General features: G+C 43.6%; 1 long non-coding RNA gene across 1 annotated transcript; it reads left to right on the top strand.

Moving 5' to 3' along the window:
* Positions 1-624: 624 nt before the first annotated feature.
* On the top strand, positions 625-12,499 carry LOC149438299 (uncharacterized). The gene is made up of 2 exons (XR_016307929.1): positions 625-831; positions 12,374-12,499. It is a non-coding gene; the product is annotated as an uncharacterized LOC149438299 (long non-coding RNA).
* Positions 12,500-27,742: the final 15,243 nt, after the last annotated feature.

The following is a 27,742-nucleotide window of genomic DNA, read 5'->3' as shown; positions in this document are numbered from 1 at the left end:
TTACTAGCTGGAGCTTCCATTACACTTTACAGGAGTCTCGGGTCAAAAGTGCGCTTTGTGTAAAAAGTAACAAGGTAATATCAGATGGTGTCCGTGTGAAAGGTGCCATCACCCCGGCCATCAAACACATATGGAGAAATAGAATTCAGCTCCTTGCTTTATCTTAGGCCCAGCTATCGCCATTAATCTCATGGACAATTATCGTTAAAAAGACTTTTTGTTTAAAGCAACTCGTTGTAAGAAAAAAAACATCTAAGATTTTAATCATTTTAGACTGTAGGCTATTAGGAACAGGGCCCTCCTAACCAGGGGCAGACTGACCATTTGGAAACTCGGGCACTGCCCGAGGGCCCGGGGTCAGTAGGGGGCCCCATGAGATGCCCCTGGTACCTTTTTCATAGGTTTTTTTGAGTTTGGGCAAGGACACGGGCCCCATGATCCTCTATTGCCCGGGGGCCCCGTGAGTTTTCAGTCCGCCCCTGCTCCTAACCCTCTTGTCTTAATTTGTATTGTGACTGTATTGACTCCCTGTATATATTATAAAGTGCACACAAACTGTTGTCACTATAAAAATCCTGTATATTAATAATAATAAAATCACCCCATAAAAGTAGAGATGTAATATTTGCCTGTCCTGTCAGTGAGTCCGGTCTTCACAAGCTACGCTAACTGAAGTATCTTCAACATCTGACAACGTTTCAGGAGTGCCAGACACCAGTGAAGCCTGGTGTCATACAGTACCGTTCCTGGGAATGCATCTGGCTTCTCTCCCGCCTTAGGCTCCATGTACACGGGACACTTCTGAATGATGGAAACTGACTGCTGGAAAACGTAGGTTAAAAACTACTGTTTAGCCACGTTTGCATACCGCGTTTCTGAGCATTTCCATTTTAAAGATAACCTCAGGAGACCTTCCAAAATGCCCAGAATGCACTAAAAAACAGTAAAAAATTAATATTTCAGACATTTTGAGAGAAATAGAGAGAGCAGAAGCATAGAGAGTAGTATTTGTTGAGATTAGCCGTTTTTTTTTTTTGTTTTTTTTTGTGGTGTTGGATGTGTTCCAGCTCATTTCTGTGCAGAAATTATTGCAGCAGTGTCTAAACCTCATGCGAAACCTCAAAGTATGGTGTACCGGGTCCATTTGAGTACCGGGAAAACGCTTTGCATGCATTTTTCATGATGAAAAAAGGCTCTGGACAGCATCTGGAAATGGAAGAGTTAAAAAAAATTTCAAAACACTTATAAATATGGTTAGCCGCGTTTACAAGCGTTTGGCGTTTGAAATGCTGATAAAATCTACTCCTGAACGCAAGTTTGGTGCGTTCAAAAAAACGACTGTAACTCAACTGCCTGTAAATGACGATGTGTACATGGACACATAGGAAAACATTAGGGAGAGTTCAGGGGCTGCTGAAAAAAACTCAGAAAAGCTCCTAAATGTGAGTTTATCAGCTGCAGTGTACATGGAGCCTTAGAATGTTAAGTTGTTACAACATTCTCCTCCTGCCAGTAGGGGGAGACCCAGGCCGCTTCAAGCCTATAGACTTTGATACCAAGCGTTTGGGGTGCTGGGAGATGTAGTCCATGGCGATGGCCATGTCATAGGACTACAGTTACTCTTAACTACAAATCCCTATAGCCTGTGCAGCAGGAGGAACCATTTATACAGTGTTCTGTGCCCTGGAAAAGCCCACTCTCTCGGTCCCACGAATCAAGCAGTTCAGACCTGTTTGGAGTGAACAGACCTGTGTGGCGGTCGAAATTTTATGGGTCCAGAGCGTTCAATCCACTGGTTGGTGTGGTTACATTCATCACATCCACTATTCTGCCTGCAGATTAGAGACCTGCTGAGTCTCCAGATTGCTGAACTATCAAGAAAGTTTGCACTACCTCGGAGTCTACCTGCAAGGGGGCCCCCTTTCACCACAAGACTACAGTGTTTCCTGAAGAGTTGGTGAGCGGGCCATCGGCCCACCTGCACTTAACATCTGATATACTGCTGAGAGCAGAACCTTGACTACTTTCCTCTCCCTCCTGTCTAATCAGACACCTCATGGACTGCCATCTTAGGGCACAATTATAATACAGTTTGCCAAGCATTCTACGGGTTAGTGAGTGTTGGCACAGTACAGTGAAAGGAGAACAATACTATCGCTTTTACTTCCTGCAGGATACAATCTTCATTATCAGTGCCCCAACAGTCACCTACAGGGCCCCAACATTAGCCGGCAGAGATCCATTCTAAAGACTACCCCAGTCTAGGCTTAGGCAAGCCGCTTCCAGCTTATGCAGGCCATGAAGTTCTGTTCCCTTGCCTAATGTGTATTCAGGGTGGTGTTGCTAAATGCTGATCTGAGCTACTGTATCAACTGGTTACCTACATGTTGTTTAATTTACTGCTTCTGTCACTTCCATTGCTCACACAGAGTGCTGACTTGGGTAATAGTCATTGAATTGGATTGTATTTGTCTGACAATCACTTTGCCAACTAATACTCAATACATTTACTGCTTTAATGGTTCTTGTGTCTCTTTGTAACAGTGGAATACAGAGTGCTGAGAAAATTGCTGTGCACTCAATATTCCATTCAAAGAGGAAGCAAAACCATATGTGTCAATAGGGTAGAGGCCCGTGTAGTGAGTGGCAAAGAACAGAGAACCTGTCTTTATCAACGGCTCCTTCGGGGGTGGTGCTACATCTTTGTCCCCTACTGCGCACTGTGGTTCCACCCAATGGCTGCTATGTCACTGCTCTATTCCTGCAGGGGCTGCACTAAGGTACTGCCTGGCAGGTGGAACCACAAAAGGGGATGTAGGAGTCTGGCACACCAAGTGGCTTCATCAGGGGGATGTGATTGGATGTTCACTTCTTTATATAAATCAATATGGGTGAAGTGAACGTCCAATCGCAATCCCCTGATGAAGCCACGTGGACCTGTGGCGTAACGCGTAGGGGAGGGGCTCTGACGTCACAGCTATGTCCAAGTATAGGATGTGTGCTGCGCACACAAGAAAGATATTGTGATTTTAAAAAGTGATGATTGATTTTAACAAATGTGAGTGCAATATTGGGCACAAAATGAAGGGTATTTTAAAGGATAAGGCACTATATTCCCTTTTTTTTCCATATAAACGCTGAGAATCGAGGATACAATTGGGGAGAGGGAGGAGAAAATTCGAGTTTAAGGAGGGAGAGATCCCTGCAGGGATACAGGCACAAGAGGAGAGGAGGATTAAGAAGCCCATAAGGGATATCCACCATCCATGATATGATGCACCAAGAGATCAAAATTCGGTTCCAATTGTGAACAAAAAGCGAAGTACGCCTAATTATTAGGCTTATAAGGAGGTGAGCGCATAGAACAAACACTTTAAGGATACACAGAAGTTTCTGAATAACACTGCGGATCACACCACTGTTTTATTTTAGGACTGTCACCATATGTATTTTCAAAACAGAGACTTATGCATTGTTTATATAATTTTATTTATTTATTTTTTCACAAATTCTTTGACTAGATGACACAGATGATTGATGTGCATGCTTTTTATTGAATGAAATATTCATATTGAAAGGATTACTAATTTGAATATATAATATATTTGGCACACAGCACAAATAAGTTGAAAACCAAAAAGGTTGAAATTGTGATATAGCACTTAAGTTATCTTTTTATATATTATTTATGAATTTTGGAGCGCGACATTTTTGATTATTTAAGTATCTGGGAGCTGACCTGCAGAGCCCTCAGCCGTGACCTAAGTTAACCTGGCTGACTTATCCCAGGCTTCTACTCAGCCTCTATCTAAAATACTATCTAGCTCCCCCTAACTAGATGGGCGCTACATATACATTACCATACCTGCTTAGACCCTGTCTATACAGACAGTATGCTTGCCTGTTGACTTGCCACCATCTGCAGCTTAAAGTGATATTAAAGGCATTTTTTTAAAAATAACAGACATGTTATACTTACCTGTTCTTCTACCTGCACCTGCCTCTCCCTCCTGCCAAGCGCCCCCCACAGCAAGCAACTTGCTATGGAGACACTCAAGAAGGCTCATTCCCGAGCCACTGCTCTGTGTGTCCATTCACACACACAGAGCCGTGGTTTGGTCCCGCCCCATCTCTCTCCTCATTGGCTGCTGGCTGTGACTGACTGCAGCATGAGCAAATGGCTCTTGATGCTGTATCAGTCAATAAAGAGGAAGAGTCTCCGGAGAGCCGAGGCTCTTGTACACACCATGGGGCTTAGGTAAGTATTTTTGGGGGGACTGCTGCACACAGAAGGTTTTCTAACTTTCATGCATAGAATGCATGATTAAGCAGAAGCATACTCCGTAAACAAGCCAAAGGTTGGTAACAAGTGGTTACAGGCTGGGATTAAGCAGAAGCATAGTCGAGGAACAAGGCAGGTCAGTAACAAGTGGTAGTAAAGATACAGTTGGCAGTAAGAGTAACGAGCAAAATATTCACTGAAAAAAACACAATAATCTGGCAAACAGGAAGGCATGGAAGTTCATGGGAGGAGAAGGAGGTTCAATGATCAAAAGAAACAAGGGTCAAGACAGGACTGTGTAAGGAATTGTCCAGCATCCCAGGTAGCTTAGCAAAAAGCCAACCGGTTCCTCCACAGGTTGGTAGGGGTTCCTTGAGCTATTTCTACCTTTCAGATAAGTAACCACTAACACTAGTGATCTTTTTAGCTGTTTGTAAGCGAAGGATTCTTCCCACTGACCATCACATTAATGTACAGTGATCTGTAGATCTAGTAGCAGGGGTTCCCTGAGACTGGACTTCCTTCAAAGGTTCCTCCTTATTTAAAAGGTTGAGAAAGGCTGGTCTATCATAATCAAGATGCTCACAGGAGGAGAGTGATGACATCATCAATCTGCTGCTGCTCAGGGGTGGGTCCTAGACTGGGCCATATTCACTGCAGTGTAGGCTGCAGGGAGGTCCACTACTTGGCTCTGCTATGAGGCAGGATTTCCTGGATCACAAGACTGGCTGAACACATTTACTAATTGTTTGGCACAGTTGATATAGAAGTGTTCATTTATACAGTACAGGGCACTCACTATATTATAGAAGAGACAAGCAAACATCAACACTACTGCATTGGGATCGGTATGTGGGATAATGTCATGAATAAGCTCCGTACAAGGCATTTCATTGCCATGGAATGTCTTCAGGGAACATGAGAGACTTCTGGTCTAACACAGTCAAGCTGCTCACAGGAGGAGAGTGATGACCTCATCAATGTTCTGCTGCTCTGGGGTGGGTCTTAGACCAGGCTGTATTGCTTAAGTGCAGTGTAGGCTGCAGGGAGGTCCACTACTTGGCTGTGCTACGTGACAGGATTTCCTGGATCACAAGACTGGCTGAACACATTTACTAATTGTTTGGCACTGTTAATATAGAAGTGTTCATTTATACAGTACAGGGCACTCACTATATTATAGAAGAGACAGGCAAACATCAACACTACCGCATTGGGATCGGTATGTGGGATAATGTCATGAATAAGCTCCGTACAAGGCATTTCATTGCTAAGGAACGTCTTCAGGGGACAGAAGAGACTCCTAGTCTAACACAGTCAAGCTGCTCACAGGAGGAGAGTGATGACCTCATCAATGTGCTGCTGCTCTGGGGTGGGTCTTAGACCAGGCTGTATTGCTTAAGTGCAGTGTAGGCTGCAGGGAGGTCCAATACTTGGTGTGCTACGTGGCAGGATTTCCTGGATCACAAGACTGGCTGAACACATTTACTAATCATTTGGGAGAGTTCACATATGTCAATTGTGTGTTTAACTGTTTTCTTGGAGCACAAGCCTGGGAAAACACAGCTGCAGGAAGCGCAGCATGCTTATTACAACAGAACTAACTCACAAACACATTCCCATTTGTGCCAAAAGAAAACGCCTTGCCTGTCTATCCATTTGCCCAGCCCTGCTTGTATATTCAAACAATAGGTAAGCTCATTCCATCTTGTTATTCTACCCTCAGCATACCGGCCCCGCTCCACTCCTTCCTAGGAAGACGTTCTTGCAGGACTTCCTTAACCTTCTGCCACTAATCTCCGTTCTTCCATCATCCCGCAGATCTCAGCCATTTGACATTTTCCTTTTAATTTTGTCAATTAAATAAAAAGGAACCTCTGAACGGGGAACGAAACCTGTAATGATCTTTCTTCAATGTGGTCTTTATATTCGTCCTCATGCTGGACACTTGTAAAGGAAATCTTTGTTTTCTTTGGCAGTGGCCCTCATTGCCAATTACTATTCTGAAATTATTGCTCATTTTGAGCTCAGCGTAATACAATAGTATCTTTTTCCTTTGCTGTAAATGACATCCGGTGGAGCTGGCCTCATGCCTGTAATTCCATTTATTACACAAAATTTTCCCAAATAGGTTATCTCCTGGCTGTGTGCTTTAATTAGGCTTCAAACCCCTTCCTCCTGCAGCGGTTCTGAGAGGTCCAAAGTTTACTACTGAGGGAAAATATGTGGAGAAAAATATCCTTCAGTGAGGAATATTCATCTGTCTGCCGCCCAGGAAGGACACTGTACCTAGTCATTTAAAACAGAGTTCCAGACAAAATAACTAGGTAAAAAATTGAATAGCTGATTTAAATTATAAAATACAAAACCATTTTTTTTTGCAGCATTTTTCACCTTTAATCCAGAGATGTACGCTGCAGTACTTTTTTTCTGTCACTAGATGTCCCTAATCTGATGACCAGCATCATTCAACCCACTACCTCTGAGCCCAGGTCATCCTGGACTTTCCCCCAGCCTGTGATGGGTCAGTGAAAGGTGAAGCAGCATAGTGATGGGACCTCTGTTACTCTGCTCTCTCCTCCTATCAGTGTGCTTCTTGTCAGCACAACTGATTGGCTCCTTGTACTGCTTCTCCTTCTCGCACTCTAAGCTCTGCTGTACTGGGGTTTGCAAGAGGCTGATACCAGGTCAAATTCAGGCACTCGGTTTCATTTAAAAATACATTTAATGATGTGATTACAGAGCTACATGAATTCATGTCTTTTATTTCTGCTTAGAGTTCAGCTTTAAACTATCATTCATAGAGTCAATTCATTAACCCCTTCCCGCTGACGCCTTCTGCCCCTTTAACAGGATCTAAATGCCAGGAGGCGGAGGTGGGCATTCCAATCATGTGGCCGCCAGTACACAACAGGAGCTCTCCAGTACTGGCTTGTTACTGTGCCTAGGTACTAGGTCAGTGGGAAGTGGTTAAAACATCATTCCATTTTTATTCCAGCAGTATAGGTATATACATTTTGATTTGGTATCAGTGTTTACAAACCTCTTTACAGCAGAACTTGGACTGGGAGAAGGAAAGCAGCACAAGAAACCTTTCCAGATGAGTCTGTGCTGTGTGCTAGAACTGCATACAAAGGAATACTGGTCTCTTCCAATATATACTTCCTCTGTGTATGTATCAGCTTTAAATGGAACCTGTCTGAAAGGCAATATATGCTGGTATTCCTTGCCTGTTATATGCTTCAATAAGGGGGAGAAGTGTTAATTTTCTTCTTCTGATTGTAAGCATCAACATTGAAAATTGTACTGCTCCCTCAATTTCAATGAGATCAGTGGAAAAGCTCCTCCTTACATTGATGGTCAGTGCAGACATTCCCCCTTACATTGGTTGTCAGTGGGATGAATGCCTCTTCATTGGAGGTCAGTGGGAAGAATATCCCTCACATTGGAAGTCAAAGGGAAGAATGCCCCCTACATTGGAAGTCAAAGGGAAGAACGTCCCTTACATTGGTGATCAGTAGGAAGAATGTCCATTATATTGGTAGTCAGTGGGAAGAACATCTCTTACATTGGTGGTCAGTGGGAAGAACATCCTTTACATTGTCAGTTAATGGGAAGAATGTCCCTTACATTGGAAGTCAGCGTCTTACATTTGTGGTCAGTAGGAAGTCAATTAGGTTGGAGATCAGTGGGAAGAATGTTGGAGATCAGTGGGAAGAATGTCCCTTACATTTTCATTCAGTGGGAAGAATATCCCTTACGTTGGAAGTCAGTGTGATGAATATGCCTATACATTGGTGGTCGATGGGAAGAATGTCCCTTACATTGGTGGAAAGTGTGAAGAATGTTCCTTACCTTGGTGGTCAGTGGAAAGAATGTCCCTCACATTGAAAGTCAAAGGGAAGAATGCCCCCTACATTGGAAGTCAAAGGGAAGAACGTCCCTTACATTGGTGATCAGTAGGAAGAATGTCCATTATATTGGTAGTCAGTGGGAAGAATGTCCCTTACATTGGTGGTCAGTGGGAAGAATGTCCCTTACATTGGTGGTCAGTGGGAAGAACGTCCCTTACATTGGTGGTCAGTGGGAAGAATGTACCTTACATTGGTGGTCAGTGGGAAGAATGTCCCTTACAATATGGGTCATTGGGAAGAATGGCCATTATATTGGTGGTCAGTGGGAAGAATGTCCCCTACATTGGAAATCAGAGGGAAGAACGTCCCTTACATTGGTGGTCATTGGAAAGAACGTCCCTTACATTGGAGGTCAGAGGAAAGAATGTCCTTTACATTGGCAGTTAATGGGAAGAATGTTCCTTACATTGGAAGTCAGCGTCTTACATTGGTGGTCAGTAGGAAGTCAGTTAGGTTGGAGTTCAGTGGGAAGAATGTCCCTTACGTTGGAAGTCAGTGTGATGAAAATGCCCATACATTGGTGGTCGATGGGAAGAATGTTCCTTACCTTGGTGGTCAGTGGGAAGAATGTCCCCTACATTGGAGGTCAGTAGGAAGAATATCCTCTACATTGGAGGTCAGTAGGAAGAATATCCCATACATTGGAGGTCAGTAGGAAGAATATCCCTTACATTGGAGGTCAGTAGGAAGAATATCCCATACATTGGAGGTCAGTAGGAAGAATATCCCTTACATTGGAGGTCAGTAGGAAGAATATCCCTTACATTGGAAGTCAGTGTGAAGAATGTCCCAATATGTTGGTGGTCAGTGGAAAAAATACCTTTCTTAGAGGTACCAGAAAAGATTATTGATGTCATTGGTAGTTTATCTGAGTGGCATTAATTGCTCAGACAACCCCTGGCAACCTCTGGGGGAACCCAATGGTTCCATGGAGCTGGGGCGGACTGACAACTCATGGGGCCCCTGGGCAATAGGGGATCATGGGGCCCCTGTGTCCTTGCCCAAACTCAAAAAAGCCTATGAAAAAGGTACCAGGGGCATCTCATGGGGTCCCCTACTGACCCCGGGCCCTCGGGCAGTGCCCGAGTTTCCAAATGGTCAGTCCGCCCCTGCCATGGAGCCATGTTTGAGAAGGGCTGCAGTAGCAGTTACACCCTGTAACACCGGCCCTGCCCTGAGCTATATTTCTTGTAGCTGCATTACATTTTGCTCAAATGCTAGCCAGAGCCAGCTAAGAACTAAAAATTCCTATTTTCCTTAGGCAGTTTATCTAAGTTGCCCTCTATGTAAGATGTACTTAGCGTAGTACTTAGCGTAGTGAGAATTTCAGTAGTCGTGCTGTTTAATATTGTAGTCAAGCTTCCAGGCGTAGATTTGTTTAACCATTTCACACATCCTCAATCATGAAACGTCTGTTCCTAAGCACTCGGATCCAGGAAACAACATAAATCATACAACACAGCCTCCAAGTACAATGCACAAGTCTGTAGTGGCAGTGACCCCAATCACCAGCAATGGGAGAGCGGGCTCAATCATCCAGGATAGGTAAAGCAGAGACAGACTCGCATGTTATTGTAACATTTGGTTACATTAAAGAGGCATTGAAGAAAAATCCAGACCTTTTCTCGGAGAGCATGGAAGAATATTCCTCGGATAAAATGCTTCAAAGGCGTGTTGTTATAATATTTTGTTTAGAGAGTAGAATTGAAGTTTTTATGCGTGTCTTGCTGTTGAGAGTAAATACCGTGTTACACGAGAGGTGATCACATTTCCATAACACGCCATCATGCATGACTGCAAGCCTTTGTGGATGGCCACCTTTTCCCACCAGACTTTATTTTAGAAGTCTGCAGAAAGTTTTGAATTTAAGTGATACCCTCTGTTGGCTAACTTAAAGTGGACCTTTCAGTAAATTACAAATCTGCATGAATAACGCTCTGATATGCCCCCATATACAGCAACAGTATCATTTTAAAAGACAAAATCAGCATTTTTATCATTATAAATTTGTCCTGGAGATCCATTCCAGTGGTGTTGCCTAAGCCGAGATGATGCTATCAGTCTGCTGCAGACAGGAGGGGCATTTCCTCAGTCTAACCTCCCTCAGTGATCAGACTGCAACATGGTAACTTTGCAGCAAGTCACAAGCTGAGAGGCTAGAACAGGGGCTGATCTGTGTCAGGTGTTTGTGAACACAAGAGCTGCATAGGCACCTGGGTTTTTATGTTTTCATCTCTGTTCTGCTATCCAAGTCCAGGAAGTAAATGACCTTGGATGATCTCAGAACAAAGATGGCTCTAAATTCTTGGTGAGAAAATCATATGAAGGCATTGTCATGGAGAAGTAGTGTGATCTCTCTAAAACAGCGGTTCTCAACCTGTGGTTCGTGTCCCCTTTGGGGGTCGAACAACCCTTTCACAGGGGTCTCCTAAGACCATCGGAAAACACATATTTCCGATGGTCTTAGGAACCGAGACACCGCTCCTCTATCAGTCTCCAGGCGGGTCTGCCCACATGCAGATACGTCCACATTTCCCTGGACCGCGATGTGTGCGCGGGATGACATGCTGCCCCTGTCATCTGGCCACATCCCCGGGATCACTCAACAGCTCTGCCTCCTTGCCAGTGATTGGCCGCCGAAACTGTAGCTCAGGAGAGGCACACAGGCGGCCAATCACCGGCGAGGAGGTGGAGCTTGGAGAGGAGGAGCCAAGCAGCAGTGCGAAGAGCAAAGAAGATCGAGCGGCCAGAGAAGGAAGACAGCTGACAGGTAAGCATCTATAGCGTGCAGATGGTGCTGCTGCAGCCAGGTATGCTGGCTGTAGATGGGAGAGGGAGGGAGCGAGCCCAGGCTGGAGCAGGAGTCAGCAAGGTAAGTATCATTGGTGTCAGTGGGAGGAATAGTGCCCCATCATTGGTGTCATTAATATCAATGATGGGGCACTATTCCTCCCACTGACACCAATGATGGGGCACTATTCCCCCCCCCCACTGACACCAACGATGGGGAACTATTCCTCCCCCCACTGACACCAACGATGGGGCACTATCCCCCCCACTGACACCAATGATGGGGCACAATTCCCCCCCACACTAGTATCAATGATGGGGCACTATTCCTCCCACACTGACACCAATGATGGGGCACTATTCCTCCCACTGATACCAATGATGGGGCACTATTCCTCCCACACTGACACCAATGATGGGGCACTATTCCTCCCACACTGACACCAATGATGGGACACTATTCCTCCCACTGATACCAACGATGTGGCACTATTCCTCTCACTGACACCAATGATGTGGCACTATTCCTCCCACTGATACCAACGATGGGACACTATTCCTCTCACTGACACCAATGATGGGGCACTATTCCTCTCACTGACACCAATGATGGGGCACTATTCCTCTCACTGACACCAATGATGTGGCACTATTCTTCCCACTCCAAAAGTACAGTTATGAAGTAGCAACGAAAATAATTTTATGGTTGGGGGTCACCACAACATGAGGAACTGTATTAAAGGGTTGCGGCATTAGGAAGGTTGAGAACCACTGGTCTAAGAGATGATAAATACCTCAAATATTTTATACTTACACAAAATGTATCATACATGCACATGCTAAATTTATTTTAGGCTAGGTTCACATCTGTGCGTTGCTTCTCATGCATTTTTTGTTTTTTTTGTTACACTTTCGAATTTAATGTTAAGGCTCCATTCACTCTTATGCAGTTTGCTTTTTGTCCATTTTGCAGTGACTTTTGCAGTTCATTTTGTGTCTTTGATGCGTTTTTACCACGTTTTTCATTTTGTTCATCTTTTTTTTTTTTTTTTTTTTTTATTGTTAAAGTGGATTTTTTTTTTTTGTTGCTGGGCAGAATAAAAATGCAAAACGCGGTAAAAACGCACTACCATGCATTTCAGCAGATTCTCCATTGAAATCTATTGTAGCAAAAATGTTGCTTTTTGCTTAAAAAAAAAAAAGTCCCCGACTCTTTCCAAAAACGCAGCAGCTCAAAAAAGCACAGATGTGAACATGTTCTATAGGAAACCATGTTCAATGGACTGTAGTGCGTTTCTGCAAATAGCAATAAAAAAACGCATTGGTGTGAACGGAGCCTCAAATGTGTTTTTGATGCATTTTAATGCTTCTTATGTTTTTCTTGTAGGAGGAGGAAACTTTCACCCCCTTGCTGGCCAGGCTAATTTTCAGCTTTCAGCGCTGTCACACTTTGCATGACAATTATTCAAGCAACAATGTACCCAAATTAAATTTTTATAATTTTTCACAAAAATAGAGATTTCTTTTGGTGTTATTTGATCACAGCTGTTTTTTTTTTATTTTTTTTTTACTAAATAAATGCAAAAAAAGACAGAAAATTGTGTGTGGGGGGAAGTGCTTTCCTTTGTTTTTGTTATAAAATTTAGCAAATAAATAATCTTTCATCATGTATTTAGGCCAAAATGTATTCTGCTACATTTCTTTGGTAAAAATAACCCAAATCAGTTTATAATATTTAGCCTGTTTGAGTTTAGGTTCAAACCTGTGCATTTTCCACTGCGTTTTGCAGTCCATTTAACATGATTTCCTATGGGACAGGTTCACATCTCCGCTTTTTCACGGTGTGTTTTATGGAAAGGGTCAGGGACTTTTTTAAATTGAAAACATTGCGTTTTTAGTTCTATAGACTTCAATGGAGACACTGCAGAAAATAATGTAGTTTGTTTTTAATGCGTTTTTATGCTGGCCAGCAACAAGTTGAAAAAAAAAAAAAAAGCAAAATGCATCAAAAACACGGCAAAAATGCATGTGCAAAATGCACTACAAAAAGCACTGCAGAAACGCATCAAACACAAACTGCATAGGTGTGAACCTAGCCTAAAGTTTATTCAAACTATGGCATATATACACTATATTGCCAAAAGTATTGGGCCTCCCCCTCCAAATCATTGGATTCAGGTGTTCCAATCCCCTCCATGGTCACAGATGTATAAAATCATCACCTAGGCATGCAGACTGCTTCTACAAACATTTGTGAAAGAATGGATCGCTCTCAGGAGCTCAGTGACTCCAAGCGTGGTACCGTGATAGGTTGTCACCTGTGCAATAAGCCCATCTGTAAAATTTCCTTGCTACAAATATTCCACGCTCAACTGTTAGTGGGATAACAACTGGGAACAACAGCAACTCAGCCACAAAATGATAGGCCACGTAGAATGACAGAGCGGGGTCAGTGCATGTTGAAGCGCTCAGAAGTCGCCAACTGTCCGCAGAGTCAATAGCTAAAGACCTCCAAACCTCATGTGGCCTTCAGATTAGCACAACAACAGTGCGTAGAGATCTTCATGGAATGGGTTTCCATGGCCGAGCAGCTGCATCCAAGCCTTACATCACCAAATGCAATGCAAAGCGTTGGATGCCGTGGTGTAAAGCACGCCACCACTGTAATCTAGAGCAGTGGAGATGTGTTCTCTGGAGTGATGAATCACGTTTCTCTGTCTGGCAATCTGATGAATGTGTCTGGGTTTGGTGGTTGCCAGGAGAACAGTACTTGCCTGACTGCATTGTGCAAAGTGTAAAGTTTGGTGGAGGGGGGATTATAGTGTGGGGTTGTTTTGCAGTGGATGGGCTTGGACCCTTAGTTACGGTGAAGGGAACTCTTAAGGCGTTGGCATACCAAGACATTTTCGACAATTTCATGCTCCCAACTTTGTGGGAACAGTTTGGGGATGGCCCCTTCCTGTTCCAACATGACTGCACACCAGTGCACAAAGCAAGGTCCATAAAGACATGGATGAGCGAGTTTGGGGTGGAGGAACTTGACTGGTCTGCAAGTTCTTCCACCCAATAGAACCTTTGGGATGAATTATGAGCGGAGACTGCAAGCCAAGCCTTCTCGCCCTTCATGCCTGACCTCACAAATGCGCTTCTAGAAGAATGGTCAAACATTCCCATAGACATCCTCCTAAACCTTGTGGACGGCCTTCCCAGAAGAGTTGAAGCTGTTATAGCTGCAAAGGGTGGGCCAACTCAATATTGAACCCTACGGACTAAGACTGGGATGCCTTTAAAGTTCATGTGCGTGTAAAGGAGTCCCAATACTTTTGGCAATATAGTGTGTATTTGAAAATCCATCAATCCTGATATACTGACAGCTCATTTCTTGAGGCCCTAAAATTCCAGGACAGTACACATATCCCCCAAATGACCCCTTTTTGGAAAGCATGGTATCTAGTAAGAAGCATGGTGAGTTTTTTTGAAGTTGTAATTTTTTGGAAAATTAAGAAAGTAAAAAAAATTCTAAACTTTTTTTTTTTTTTTACATATTGTCACTAGTGCAATACAGCTTCATCATATGGCTGGTGTGGTTGTGATCAGGGACACTGACTAGCAATAGTATGTAAAGATTAAAAAAAACACAAAAAAAACATTTTTAACATTTGTTTTCTTTTTTTATTACAATTTTTCTAGTGATTTACTTATTTATTTTTGGTCTCTGATCACCTCCCCAGAGTAGTACAGTGTCACTATGATAACTGTGTGTAAAAAAAAAAAAAAAAGGAATACATTCACCTAATCTAGTTATGCTAAGGTTAACATATTTTCAAAATGAAATCCAACTAAATATGCCCACTTTTAAACCACACGCACAAAAAAAAATCACACCCCTTTTTATAGCCACACCCACAAAACCACACCCTCATTTTGAACACACCCCAAAACAATTGGTCACAGACATTTAGAACAAGAAGCAGACAATTAAGATATAAAGACAAAATCCCTATGAGCAAGAACAATAGGCTACAGAGTTCTGCCACACAATTTTGGAGTGATCGAGACACTTGCGCATTGTAGAGCTAATGTGGCGCCCCTCTAGATAGCCAGGTGGAGCTAGAGTTAAATTTTTAGTTAGAAGGGCAGAGTAGAAGCCTGGGTGTAATAGAACTGAGAGGCTCCGCAGGTTAGTTCCCTGATACCTCCCCCTGCTGTAGAATCTTGGAGAAGATCTAGAAGCAGTGGGCGGAGGTGAGGAGGGGCTGGCCTGCACACTTAGGGGACCCTGACCAATCCCCAAACAGGAGGCTTGGCATGGGGCCAGGGCAGCCCTTAAAGTGTTACTAAATTCAGGACCCTGTATTCACTATATCTGGTCTCCCACAGTACACAGATCATAGAAATGCAATTATTTTAGTAAATATAAACAGCTAAATACCTTTACTCATCAGCAGTTAGAGCAATCTTGTGACTTCTATCAGTGTTCAGCATAGCACTGGTTTTAGCTTGTAGGAGTTTTCATTCTGCTCTAGGAGGATGCAGAACCTCTGACCTCTGTCTGCTCAGTGCTGATCACATACACTCTCCCATGAAAAAACAACTCTCTAGCAATACACACCAAACTGAGTATGTGCAGCTTACCCACGCGCCTCTGTTCTACCAGGAGATATTTAGGAGACACCAGAAGAAGGGGGGGATCAGAAATGTTAGGATCAAACACCCTATTTACACAATGTGGAGGATTAACACCTTAGGTTCCACAGTGAGTATAACAAATATGCTTTACTGCATCTACAGACTGATTGTACTGTTGTGGGTGCAGTAACACTTTAAATGTGAGAGAGCCTGCTCAGCAGCAGGAGAGTTCAAGTGGAATATGGAGAGAGAAGGCTGAGGTGCAGGAGCCGGGGAGGGGGCCCAGCTGGGAAGGGGATCCCCTCAAGTAAGTGGCGCTGGAAAGGAGAAAAGCTCAGGACCTCACCGGCCCCCAGAGACAGGACAAGGACAGGAGCGGCCCAGCAGCAGGCCAGAGAGCAGCAACCAACCCATCAGCTCACAGACAGAGGACTGAGTGAGTAGACCTACACCCCCTGGGCGAGTAAGGGGAGGGAGCACTCTAGTGGGAAACTGGATTAGCTTTAAAGTGACAGGCACTGGATCCCCTCCCCAAGAATTCCTTCAGACAGCTGGATAGAGGAGCGTCTCGGGTGGTACACCAGGAGAGGCTGGCTAGCTCTCCAAGAAGAAAATTGTGATGTTTAAAGAGACTTCTACGTAGTTCCAGAAGGATTGTCCTCAGTTGCCGTTCCCTTGGGCATCCCATTCTATACACCCCTTACCCCATCCAAGTTCAAATTGCCCTAATAAAATCCAAAAAACACAAGCCCAAGGACCGGTTAATGTCTGTGTGGAAAATCTGTGTTGCCTGGCTGTGCAGGACTATACGGGGACCCAAATCTCTAGCGACTCCTAAGGGGATAGTGCTATATTTATATTGTACCACCTTACAGCTGTGGACATGTTGGGGACACGGTTTCCAGGGACAGACCCCTCAAAATGGGGACCATCCCTGTTCTGTATCAGATGACTCTTTATGCATTGACATACCACCTTAGAGCCAGACTGTCTTGACACTACGGCCTGCTGACTTGGCACCATCCACAGGCAGCATAGAGTGGAACTTTACCCTCACAGTAAACATTGACTTTTTTCAGTCCTTATGCTGCCAACATTAGTAAATTGATAGGAAAGTTTATCATATTTACTTGTTTTAAACTTTTTTCTTAATTTCTTCAGTTACTTCCTGGTTTCCAGGCCTAGGCAAATGATGGCATACATCCCAAGAGTCTTTAGGAGGGGAGGAGGACTTTTCTTAGCTAAGCACACCCTCCTGCCTGCATGCCTGAGCTAAGGGCAGATGGATTTCAGGAAGTAATTGCTACAGGAATCTTTTGCCCTTGATCAAGATGGCCACTGCCAGAAATGCTAAGGGATGTTTTTCAATATGATTTCTCGGTAAAATAAAACATGGAGACATGAATGGATGGGCGCGTTTTGAATATTAAAAATGAATTAAACAGAGTTTTTGATTTGTGGTGTCAGATGCAGTAAATTTCCGCAGTAACTTTTCAATAAGACTGTGACGGGAGTCTCTTTGGGTGGGGGGCCCATGGAACCCAGCTCACTTTGGAGAGGTGGGGAGACCCCTATCTCAGCTCCCCATATCCCTCTTATGTGTAAATCACCATGTGCATGTTAGGGGTACAGGGTGATCTGTCCTAATATTGGGGTGGGGGGTTGTTGATTGTTTGATGTTATGTGGGTGCATCCCATTGTTATATTGTGTGTCTGGCTTGGGAGCAAACTATTATGGGATGTATGTGTTTATGTGTATTGGCTTGGTGGGGGGGTGTCTCCAGCAGCCCTCCCTCCTGATGGGACTGTCTGTTGGTATGGCTCTTGTTACTAAATGTGGATTGCCCCACCCTGTGGCATTATGCAGGGAGGGGGATTGTCCCCTGAGTGTATATATCTTGTATCTGTGTTAAAATAAAGTAGTCTACCTTCTGGATTACTCTGGATTAGTCTTGTATGGTCAGCTGTGGTGTCTGTTGTCGAAGTTCGGACGGGGAAGCGGTATTCTAACGGAAATACCCAAGTGCAGTCTGGGTCGGTTCTGTTGCAAAGACACAAAAGAATACAGTGCAAAATTACTTCAGCTAATTGAAGTACTGTGGATGTTTTTTTGAAGTGTAAGAAGACAATGACTTTCATAAGTCCCGTCTCTGTGAATAACTAACACTGACTGAGGGAACATGGAAGAAATGGGCACGGTCTAGTTAGGACTAAACCAACTAACACTAAACAGTAGGGCAGGACAGAGGAAGATACCAACAACACATTGGTAAACAAGTTGTAGTGGCCAGAAACCACCACTAGATGTCAGCATATTACAGAAAACTGATAAGCTAAGGCAGTTCAATACAAGATATAAAAAGTACATGAAAGTAGGGCAGAACAGTCCTCGTGATACGGGGATGAATGGTTATACTGACCTTCACACTGCTTCACAGTGCTCCTTGCTGTTGCTACCGACATGTAGTCGACACAAAATACCCAGTGCTTCCGAGTATGAGGGAGCATGTGCCCTTCTCCCTTCATGCAGTGCTCAGGCCTAGCAGCCAATCGCTGTGTCTGAACTCTATCATATAACGGGGGGGGGGGGAAACAGCACTGCTCCATGTAAACTCCCACTCCAGCTATCACCTGGACCAGATGTGGGAGGATGCTGGGAAGGAGAGTGTAACTGGGTCAGGGGGTGGCTTTGAAGAGACCCTGGCTGAATGGACAAGGTGACAGGGCCACTTTAGCTTTTCATCACTCTTTGCAAATTTACCAAAAGTGTTCTGGTCCTGGATACTCTTCAAACATTTTCTTGAGGACAGGGCTTTATTTCAGCTTGGGTTCGGGGGAACGCAGTACTGGCACCTCCAGTTCTGAATATAATGGCAAAGGGTGAAGGGGTGTACTGAAGGGATCTATTGTTGTGGGGGATTCTACTGTTGCTGGGGAGGTCCATTATTGCTGGGGAGGGATCTATTGTTGCTGGAGGGGTCTTATGCTGCTGGGGGAATCATTTGCTGTTGGGGGGATCTATTGTTGCTGGAGGGGTGCTGCTGGGGGAATCATTTGCTGTTGGGGGGATCTACTGTTGAGGGTAGCGGTCTATTGATGCTGGCTGCTGGGTGATCTATTGTTGCTGGTGGGGTCTATTATTTCTGGCAGTGGTTGACTGTTGCTGTGGTGGATCTATTGTTGCTGGGGTATTTTGTTGTGGAGATCTGTTGTTGCTGGAGGGGATATAATGTTGCTGGGATGATCTATTGTTACTGGGGTGGATTTTGTTGTGGGAATCTGTTGTTGCTGGAGGGGATATAATGTTGCTGGGAAGGTCAATTGTTGCTGTGGGGATCTATTGTTACTTGGGGATATTTTGTTGTGGGGATCTGTTGTTGCTGGAGGGGATATCATGTTGCTGGGAAGGTCTATTGTTGCTGGGGGATCTATTGTTACGGGGGGGTTGTGTAGATCTGTTGTTTCTGGAGGGGATATAATGTTTCTGGGAAGGTCTATTGTTGCTGTGGGAATATAATGGTGCTGGGAAGGTCTATTGTTGCTGGGGGATCTATTTTTCTGCTTTTATTGTTATTTTATTTATTTCAGGTACTTATATAGTGCCATCAATTTACGCAGCACTTTACATATATGTTCTACATTCACATCAGTCCCTAACCCTCAAGCAGCGTACAATCTAAGATCCCTAACTCACATTCATACATACACATACTAGGGCCAATTTAGACAGGATCCAGTTAGCCTACCAGCATGTCTTTGGAGTGTGAGAGGAAACCGGAGTACCTGGAGGGACCCCACACAGGCACAGGGAGAACTTGCAAACTCCAGGCAGGTGGTGCCATGGTTGGGATTTGAACCAGCGACCCTAGTACTACCAGGTGGTAGTGCTAACCATTTAGCCACTGTGCTGCCATGCTATCCTCTCCATCCTTACTACCTGGACCACGTTGCAATCTTTTCTGCACTTGAAACCTTATTGTTTTCAGTGGCTCCTTATCAGAGGTGCATTATCCACTGGACTGAGTGTCCCCAGGTTCTGCCACTATTTTTATACCCACAAACACAGTGCTAGGGCCAATTTATCCACCAGCATGTCTTTGGAGTATGGGAGGAAACCCACGCAAGCACATGCAAACTCCATGCAACTAGTGTCCTGGTTGGGATGTGCTGGCCACTAAGTCACTGTGCTGCTCCATTCATCTTTCTGGTGTATTATGGGGAAAATAAGTGGGAGAAGATGATGGGTTCGTGTAAAAAGTACAGTTCTTTAGACACTGGTTAATGGACCACAAGCCCCCATTTTTTTCTAAACGGAATCCATCTTATTGAGTGTCTGAGACATTTGTGAGAGGCGCTGATTTTATACGGAAAACATCCCATTCCAGGCGCATGTCACCCAAGTATCCCCTGACAGACGGAGAGGAAAGGGGCCCGGGCAGCCAGTGATTGCATCGTGCTTCCATGTGGGGGCGACAGCCAATCTGTCAGTGTGCAGATGGGGCAGATCTAGGATCAAACATCCTCAAGGATGTGCCGAATGACTGCTTGGCCTAATCAGTTATTTCTCCACTGAAATCTGTACAGACTTCTCCTCCGCCGCATGGGGTGGTCTGCTCTAACTGTGTTGCATTCAGGCCCTTCATCAATAGATGAAAACTGGGCCATTGCTGCAGCTTGTGAAGGACACGCTATTTTGCTGATCATTTAGGGACCATTTACAGTGTTGCGTTTTAATGCGAATGTTCTAGCATGCCAAAACGCATGTGTCTTGGCCCCCCACAATAAAGATAGAGCCATGTTCTCAAGTGCTGCATAGCAGTACCTTTTCAAGATACGATATTTATTTATTTTTAATTATTTTTACTTATTAATTTTATTTTCTTGTGTCTGGAGGCCCATAGAGTCAATGGTGGGACCTTAAAACACATTCTATACAACATATATTTGGATGCCTTAGCAACACGACAACAAGCCTTGGTCAGTGTCTTTTATCCATATCCTCTCCAAGTTCTAAATTCAAAAGTACATTAAAACCGTCATAAATCTCTAAAATAAATAACCCAAACCCGATAGTCCAAATGACCACATAAGTGGGGTATCTGTCACGGTGCCAGGCTACCAGTTCTTCTAGGTAAGGGGTCTCCAAACTATCTAAGCAAAGGGCCAGCTACCTGTCCTTCAGACTTTAGGGGGCCTGACTGTAACATCAGTGGGAGTAAAGAAAGCCCCATCATTGGTTTTAATGTGAAGAATAGTGCCCCATTGATGGTGTCAGTGGAAGGAATAGTGCCTCATTGATGATGTCATTGGAAGGAATAGTGCCCCTTTGATGGTATCAGTGGAAGGAATAGTCCCTCATTGATGGTGTCAATGGGAGGAATAGAGACCCATCACTAGTGTCAGTGGTAGGAATACTGCCCCATCGTTATCAGTGGGAGGAATAGAGACCCATCACTAGAGTCAGTGAAAGGAATTGTGCCCCATCATTGTTATCAGTGGGAGGAATAGTGCTCCATCATTGGTGTCAGTAGGAGGAATAGTGCCCCATTGTTGGTGTAAATGGGAAGAATAATGCCCCATCATTGTTATCGGTGGAAGGAATAGTACCCCATAATTGGTATTAGTGGGAGGAATAGTGCCTGTTATTCGTGTCAGTGGAAAGAATAGTGTCCTATTGTTGATGTCAGTGGGAGTGATAGTACCTTGTTGTTGATATCTTTGGGAGGAATAGTGCCCCATAATTGGTGTCAGTGGAAGGAATAGTGCCCCATCATTGGTGTCAGTGGGAGGAATAGTGCCCCATCATTGGTGTCAGTGGAAAGAATGGTGTCCCATTGTTATTTTCAGTGGGAGGGATAGTGCCCTGTTGTTATCTTTGGGAAGAATAGTGCCCCATCATTGGTGTCAGTGGCAGGAATAGTGCCTTTTCATTGGTGTCAGTGGGAGGAATTGTTCTTCATCATTAGTAGCAATGGTGTCAATGGGAGGAATAGTGCCCCATTGTTGATGTCAGTGGGAAGAATAGTGACCCATCACTGGTATCAGTGGAAGGAACAGTACCCCATCATTGGTGTTAGTGGGAGGAATTGAGACCCTTCTTTGGTGTCAGTGGAAGGAATAGTACCCTGTTTTTGGTATTACTGGGAGGAATAATGCCCCATCATTGGTGTCAGTGGAAAGAATAGTGTCCTATTGTTGATATCTTTGGGAGGAATAGTGCCCCATCATTGGTGTCAGTGGAAAGAATAGTGTCCAATCTATGCAGTCATTGGAAAGAATAGTGTCCAAAGGGCCAGATACAAGCAAGCAAAGGGCCTTTTCCTGCCCCCGGGCCGCAGTTTGAAGACCACTGTTCTAGGTGATGGAGGCAAGCTACCTTGTCAAGTTCCAGTATCTGAGAATCACACTCCTGGCGGCAGGTAGAAAGAAGGGGAACGGGCCTTTGGTGACAGATTCACTTTCAGGGTAAAATGAGTTGTCTGAGTAGCACAGCGGAAACTTTGTCTGGAAAGCTATAGCTGTTTAGTGACTGATTTTATTTGTGCCCTAAAGTCGCATTTTCTAAATGTGTGACAACAGAGATGAATGTAGACATTACAAAAGACACAATAGAACATAGTGGTGTTTGTCAGATTTCTTTCCCACAGGCCTTGGATATTCTGAGGCAGCAAAGCTTTCATGTTGTGTTTTGAGGAGTGTGATAGGCATCCAGTCCTGCCGCACATACCGCCACATTCCCTGTCGATGGGCCATGACGTTATTGAAGTCATGCTTTGGGTCTAGTGGCCGGAGACAGTTTGTCAGACGACCCCCAAACACTGTATTCAAGCTACAGTACACTGTGAAGACAGTGAAGCATGGTGGTGCAAGCATCATGATATGGGTGATGTTTCTCATACTACGGTGTTGGGCCTATTTATCGCATACCAGGGATCATGGATCAGTTTGAATACATCAGAATACTTGAAGCGGTCATGCTGCCTTATGCTGAAGAGGAAATGCCCTTGAAATGGGTGTTCCAACAAGACAACGACCCCAAACACACCAGTAAACGTGCAACATCTTGGTTCCAGACCAACAAGATTGACGTTATGGAGTGGACAGCCCAATCAGCGGATCTTAATCCAATAGAAAACTTGTGGGGTGACATCAAAAATGCAGTTTCTGAGGCAAAACCAAGAAATAGAGAAGAACTGTCTAATGTAGTCCAATCATCCTGGGCTGGAATACCTGATCACAGGTGCCAGAAGTTGGTTGACTCCATGCAACACAGATGTACAGCAGTTCTCAGAAACAGTGCGACTACAACCAAATATTCATTAAGTGAAAGCAAAATCTTCAAACATTTTTCAGTTTATATAGTGAATGTTTGAGTTTGTAAAGAAGAATACAAACACTGCTATTTTTTTTAACAGTCTAATATTCACTTTTCTTCAATTGTTTTAGAGGAACAACACAAATTTGATATATTTTTCTTCATGTTTTGATTTGGAATAGAATGTGTAGTGTTCCCAATGCATTTGTGTGTATGGAAATAAAAGCTGTTAGAAGGATTTTGAGCTTTATTCACTTTTTTCAATACACTGCTATTATTTTGAACACAACTGTATATCACTAGGCGTTTATGAGGACTCGGTCACGTTGTGTATTTTGCTTTATATTTACATCATTTATTTATATTTATGTTTTTTATTCACTTATACTTTGGTTATGATATTCTTTTATGCACTTAGTTTTACATAGATAGCGCTACATCATTTACTGAGTTATTTGTCTATAGATCATTAGGTATATGACTGGAAGGTGGCGGCTTCATTAGTTTATTCATTTAGTGGTCTAGCTAGGAGCGCAGGAGGTTTTCATTCACAAATGCAAAGGTGCTCACTGTACAACTGTAGGTTAGTCTGTTGTTTTTTCCTATGAATTTACTTGTAAATATGTACAGTATATACAGTATATATATATATATATATATATATATATATATATACACTATATATTACTAAACGTATTGGGCATTCCAGTTTAAGCAGCAATAGACCCCTCCCTCAACAGTAGATCCCTTCCAGCAACAATAGATCTCTCCAGCAACAATAGACTACCATGCAAAAACAGATCCTTTCCAGTGACAATAGATCCCTCAGCAGCCAGCATCAATAGATTTTCCAGGACACCCCAGTACCCCTTGCCATTACATACATTCAGTGCTGGAGGTGCCGGTTTCCCTGTGTTCCTGCAGGAAAAAAAAGCCCTGTACATACATACACAAAACACATTTATATTTTTTTAGACAGAGAGAGGGGCCACATTTATTAGTCTATGTGCATATCCGCAATACATCGCACAGATGTTTTTTGTAAGTTCCAAAGCATTCATTTTAACTGGTTCCCGCCCGGCCTATGGCCAAATGGCGGCCGGCAAAAACCCTCGTCCCTCCGGGTGGACGTCATGTGGCGTCCTTTCGGGCATGCGCAGTTTGCATGCCCGAAGAGCCACGCAATGGCGCGATCTGTCACCGGCCGTGTACCTCGGTCACGGCCGATGACAGATCTGTGTACCTTGGACACGGGCGATGACAGATCTGTGTACCTTGGACATGGCCGATGACAGATCTGTGTACCAACCCCGTTGCCAGTACCATGTGACCTGCTGTGACCAATCACAGAAGGTCACATGACAGTTGTATACAATGGATGGCTTCATTCATGCCATCCATTGTATACGAGTGTGGCTAGCTGTGAATGGTCACAGCGATCACATGCACAAGCTGGGCCAATCACAGCCCAGCTGTGTCATGTGATTAGCTGTGGCCAAATCACAGTTAAGAAAAAAAACCCTGAATGAATCGATGTCATTCAGGTAAATGCTTGCTTTTAGCAAAGTAATTCTTTGCTATAAGCAAATTGTATAAAAAAAAAAAAATATAGATCACTTCCCCAAAGTAGTACAACGTTACTATGGTAATATTATACTACTTTGGTCATAGTGAAATATGAAAAAAAAAATCTTAAAAAAAGAGAAAAAAGTAATACAAAATAAAAAATAATAAAAAAAAAATATCAATTATTTTTTTTTTCATACTGTCACCAGTCAGTGTCCCTGATCACCACCATGCCAGTTATATGATGATGCTGTACTGCACTGGTGACAGTATGTAAATAAAAAAAATAGTGAAAATAATTTTTTTTATTTCTTCATTTCCAAAAAATTATGACAAAAAAATTACAACTTTAAAAAACTCGCCATGCCTCTTATGAAGTACGTCGGACTGTCTACTCTGCAAAAAGGGGTCATTTGGGGGATATCTGTACTGTTCTGACATTCTTGGACCTCAAGAAATTAGATTGGCTGTCAGTACTTCAGGATTGATCAATATTCAGATATATACCATAGTTTGTGAACTCTATAACTTTCCTACAAACTAAAAAATACATCCTAATTTGGGTTATTTTCACCAAAGAAATGTAGTAGAACACATTTTGGCCTAAATTTAAGAAGAACAATTATTTATTTGTAAACTTTTATCAGAACGTTTAACAGAAACAAAGAAAAACGTTTTTTTTCAAAATTTTTGGTCTTTTTTTGTTAATTTAGCAAAAAATAAAAACCCCAGCTTTGATTAAATACCACCAAAAGAAAGCTCTAGTTGTGTGAAGAAAATGATAACATTTTAGTTTGGGTACAATGTTGTATGAATGCGCAATTGTCATTCAAAGTGTGAGCGCTGAAACCTGAAAATTGGCCTGGGCAGGACGGGGGTAAAAGTGCCCGGTATGGAAGAGGTTAACAATCCAAGCGGAAAGCCAGTGTGGAGTTCATATAAGTGTGCACTAGATGGCGATGTTGAGATGTTAAGTTTTCTTCGAAAAAAGGTGAATTTGGTTATTGAGCAGTAAAGTTTCCGATTCCCGTGCCTGTGTCATCACATGAAACCTTGGGATCCATAGACATAGGACCATTGCTGCCTGCTGGGTTGTATCATATTATGGCAGCCCCCAGCCCACTGATGGTAGAGGAAACCGCCGCTACCTGGTCACCTGGGCCATATTTATGTGTGATGGGTAAAGTTGCCAACTTTTTTTGCAAACAAATACCAGCCGCAGTGGGTGTGGCTTTTTAAAGAAGGGTTCTGTGTGGTTTGTTAAAATGTTTCTAAACCCAGGACCCTGCATTCACTATATCTGGTCTCCCCAGACCCTGCATTCACTATATCTGGTCTCCCACAGTACACACAACATGGAAATGCAATTATTTTAGTAAATATAAACTGCTAAATACCTTTTCTAATCAGCAGTATATAGCAGTCTTGTGATTTTTATCAATGTCCAGCTGAGCACATGTTAAAGCTTGTAGGAGGAGTTTTCATTTTGCTCTAGGAGGATGCAGGATCGCTGACCCTCTGCCTGGAAAGTGCTGATTGACCCTGTGCTGATCACATGCATTCTCCCAAGAAAAAAAAAACCTCTTTAACAATACACACCAAAATGAGCATGTTCAGAGTGACTCTACACAATATGTCTTATCAGGAGATAAGAGGGGGAAGATCAGAGAAGTCAGGATCAAACTTTTTTTTTTACACAATGCAGAGGATTAACCCCTTAGGTTACACATCAGGGGTGGACTGACCATTCGGGCATTGCCCGAGGGCCCGGGGTCAGCAGGGGGCCCAGCGAGAGGCTCACTGGGCACATTTCACTAAGCGGTATCTTACCACATCCGAGTATGCGGTAGGATACCGCACAGCATTTTTTAAAAAAAAGTTTGAATTCACCAAAAAACACTACTAAAATATCCCGTGAGTTATTTTATCAAGTCATGCAATATTTTAGTAGTGAAAACCATGCAGCATTAATGTTTTAGCTGTCCGCGGGGTTCCCACTGACAGCTGAATGTAAAAGATAGAATTGCCAGCAATTAAAAAAAATAATTTAAAAAACAGCATGGGGTCCCCCCCCTCCATCCATACCAAACCCTTTGAGTCTGGTATGGGTTTTGAGGGGAACCCCCACTCCAAAAGTGAAAAAAAAATAGCGTGGGGGTACCCCCCCAAAATCCATAGCAGACCCTTTTCCGAGCATGCAGCCTGGCAGATCAGCAAACGGGGGGAATAAGCGAGCGCCCACCCCCTCTTGAACCATAGCAGGCCACATGTCCTCAACATGGGGGGGGGTGCTTTGGGGCCGGGGGGCTCCCCTCCTCAAAGCACCTTGTCCTCATGTTGATGGGTACAAGGGCCTCTTCTCCACAACCCTGGGAATTGTGGGGGTGTGTAGATGCGGGGCTGGTCGGAATCTGGAAGCCCCCTTTAGCAAGGGTGCCCCCAGATCCTTCCCCCCCATGTGAATGAGTATGGGGTGCATGCTACCACTACCCATTCACAAAAAAAAAAAGTGTAGTGTGAAAAAACACAGGAGATAGTCTTTGACAAGTCTTTTATTAAAAGAAGAAAAATAAAAGAATGCCCCCCAAAGTAAATCCAATGTCAATGTCAATCACGATGCCCGCCGCCACTGCCAACCCGATACAAGAAAAAAAAGAAAGGATCCGCTCCCGATGCTGGCTCCCGGCCGTCTGACTGCTCTGCTGGCTTGACAGTTGAGTATAACAAGCATGCTTTACTGCAGATACAGACTGTTTTTACTGTTGTGGGTTTAGTAACACTTTCAGTAAAATGAGTACGGTACAGTCATCCTTTATTAATGTAATATTGTTTAAACATAACATTCATTATTACATGAAGCTTGTTCTTGTGCATTTCTTCCAGATCTGTGCAGTAATCCAAGATAATAAAGACCGGTCACTGCTGCTCTCCTTCTTGTGCAGGGTGACTGATCTTGTGTCCGCCCCCTCCTATAGTTCTCTGCAGGCAGCCTGTGGTGGGTGGAACCTGCTCAGTCCCTCCCACAGCTCTTTCCTCTGCACAGGCTATATACAGCACAATGATGATGTCACCTCTACCCAGGTAATAACTGGGTTTGCAAAGTCTTTTAATGCACACAAAATAGATTTATATCTTTTGTCATTGTTAAGAATTATATTTCAATAAACGTTTTTGTACCTAGAGTTCAGCTTTAAGCTGTTAAAGGGGGGATTGTGGCTGAGTCAACTTTATTTCCATGACTGCCAC

Source organism: Staurois parvus, unplaced genomic scaffold (assembly GCF_062004578.1).
Source record: "Staurois parvus isolate SC_StPar_1 unplaced genomic scaffold, SC_StPar_1.0 ptg001195l, whole genome shotgun sequence".
Taxonomy (NCBI): domain Eukaryota; kingdom Metazoa; phylum Chordata; class Amphibia; order Anura; family Ranidae; genus Staurois; species Staurois parvus.
Note: the sequence above shows the minus strand (reverse complement) of the source record. Positions and strands in the feature narration are given on the sequence as shown.